Source organism: Wyeomyia smithii, chromosome 2 (assembly GCF_029784165.1).
Source record: "Wyeomyia smithii strain HCP4-BCI-WySm-NY-G18 chromosome 2, ASM2978416v1, whole genome shotgun sequence".
NCBI lineage: Eukaryota > Metazoa > Arthropoda > Insecta > Diptera > Culicidae > Wyeomyia > Wyeomyia smithii.
In genome coordinates, this window is record NC_073695.1 from 217,965,581 (window position 1) to 217,968,753 (window position 3,173).

Here is a 3,173-nt window from a genome sequence, read left to right on the forward strand (position 1 = left end):
TATAGGCAACAGTCGGAAATGACCGAATAATACTCAATATGGATATTTCCGTAAACGTGATGATGCATAGAAACCAAACATTGACCCTGGACACTATTTTGAATTTAAAGACGACCACTTTTATTTTCTGGAAAACAACCAAAAATACCTCCCAATATGGGTATTTCCGGTGTCACATTGATGCCAGAAAGTCTGCTGATAATGGCAGAATACCACCCAATATGAATATATTCAGAATTAACGCGATGTACAGAAGCCAAAAGACGAGGATGTTGTCATTTCGATAAAACCAATCATTTCAAACGATTTGTTATTTGACTTTGATCATATCCTATGGTCGATTCGTCAAGCATTTGCAGACTTCAAACAAACCGCAAGGAATCAATGAACTTGGAACGTTCAAATAGTACGACACCACATTTAAATTATGCTGAGGCCACATATATCGATCAAAGCAGGTATAGTTTTAAATTGTCTTTGAATTTCTCTTCTTTCCATAACTTTTGAGCCATATATCAAATTGTTATGAAGTTTGTTATTTGTAAGTTTGATAGATGACTCGTTCGTATGACAGTTATGTTCAAATAAGTCATGTAATCTTTGAGATAATAGACTTTAGTTGTTTTATTAACAATTTAATACATAACGGTTGCTTAAGTTCGATTATAATCAAATGAAATGGGAACGTGTAGGGCAGCCAAACTTTGAAACCACGTGTTCAATCATAATTCATCGGTTAACCCTTAACTAGCCCGCTCATCTGATAATAATAATCAAATCGGTTGTGTAGTTTCTGAGATAATGAAGTTTTGTGATTTTCACAAGTCGGCACATTACAAATGAAGTTACAGTTCGATTACAGTAAAATTGAACAGGGTCTTCTGAGGCAGCTAGACCATTCATTTGACACTAATTTTGTGGAAATCGGGTCAGCCATCTCTGAGAAAAGTGAGTGAGTCCAAGTAGACTTCGGAATATGTTCCTTTGCATAGCTGGATTTCACATTTTTAAACATAACAGGCAAAGTAATAGTCCGATTGCAAAACAAATCAATAGGGTCTTATGGGGCAATTAGACCTTCCATTTGACACCGATTTTATGAAAATCGGTATAGCCATCTCTGAGAAACATGAGTGAGATTAAACAGTCTTCAGAACACGTTTCTTATTATAACTTTTGAACCACGAGGTCAATCTTTATGAAATTCAAAACTTCAGGGTTTTCTGCCCGTTCTTTTGAAACCAAATTTGTTCAAATCGGTTGTGTAGTTTCTGAGATATTAATGTTTCATGATTTTCACATTTTTAAACATTCAGAACACGTTTCTTTTTACAACTTTTGAACCACGAGGTCAATCTTTATGAAATTCAAAACTTGAGGGTTTTCTGCCCGTTCTTTTGAAACCAATTTTGTTCAAATCGGTTGTGTAGTTTCTGAGATATTAATGTTTCATGATTTTCACATTTTTAAACATTACCTCTAAACTAAAAATCCGATTACAATAAAATTCAATAGGGTCTTATGGGGCAACAAGACCTTTTATTTGCAATTAATTTCATGAAAACTGGTCCAGCCATCTCTGAGAAAAGTGAGTGAGAATAAAAATCTGCACATACACACACACATACACACACACACATACAGAAAATGCTCAGCTCGTCGAGCTGAGTCGAGTGATATATGCCATTCGGCCCTTTGGAGCACTTTTATACTTTCGGTTTTGCAAGTGTTTGCTATACCTTTCTAGGAGAAAGACAAAAATACTAAAATATACCGCTTTGGACAATCGAATTGATTACCATAATTTAGTGCATTTTCCAGCTTATTGCAGAGAATGTATTGACATAAGAAGGGGTCTCGTAAACCGTTCCAACTGTTTTATAATAACTTTGAAAAGCTAGTTTCTGATCATAGTGAAATAGGTAAAATTTGCAAAAAAAAAGAAAATGAATTTTAAAGCAGAAGAAAAAAGAAAACATTTGAATACATTTTTCTGTTCCCAAAATCGAACTATGCCAAAAAATATCGTTCAATTTTTCACTTTTTAGGTAATCTATGAATAGGTTAACAACAGCTATGACCGCTAATGGACCAGTTTTAGGATTCCAAGTTATTTGAGATATTCCCGGAACTGGTTATCCGCTTCGGCAACATAAAGAACCATAAAACTTCTCTTTGGGCTTTGGTACGTGTATTTGTGTGTGTGTCTGTTTCTGTATGTTTTTGTATCTGTATCTGTGTGTGTATGTGCGTGTGTTTGCATGTGTGCATGTATGCTGCTTCGAAATGAGTTGGTCTGTTCATTTTATTTTATTGAAGTAGAATACTTCTCTCAGGAAGTTCGGCTACATAGGGATGTGAAATGAAAATCTAAAACCGAAAAAAGTGAAAAATATGTCCAATTTCAAATGCTAATAAATCGGTTAGTATTCGATGGTTTTCCTTCGTTCTTGCAGCAATAGATTGGAAAATCTTCTAAGATTCTTCCCAAAATAAGATAATTGTAATTTTATTATTCACACTATTGTACTATTGAAAATAGTCAAGCCTTGTCAAAACGAAAAATTCGACCTCTGATTGGTCGTTATATGCTTGCTTCCCAAGCACGGTCGACAGGATCATATACCTTGCAATTCAAAACATGCCATTTGGCCTATATAAGAGCCTGTTTCAGCCGGAGCCGCTCATAATAGTTCTAGACAGCGACAACAGCAGTCATCCTTCCTTAGCAGCAGCACTAGCCCTGTGGTTGGTCACCACGTCTCAGGAGCAGCGCGGTTTTTCTCAGCGTGTGTCGCCAGACAGCCATTATTCCCCCCGTGTTGGGGCAGCATGATGATTGTCATCAGGAAATCCAATTTTGGAAATCAAAATGCCTTTTTGAAGGCAAATTAACAAGTCATTGATAAGTTAATAATTTTTGTCAACGCAAGCAAGTATTCTGTGTTGCATCCTAGCAATTTAAATTTGTCGCACCCGTCTTATTTACTGAATGTGAAATAGCTTCCACAGTGCATGTTGTCCGTGTATCTTAATTCCCCCAATGTTAGGGCAGCTCAAAGGTTGTATTTAGCAACCGATTTTGAACAGCAAAATGCTTTTTTGAAGGCAAATAAAAAATAATTGAAGGTGAATAATTTTCTGGCATCAACACAAGTAGACATTCTGTGCGG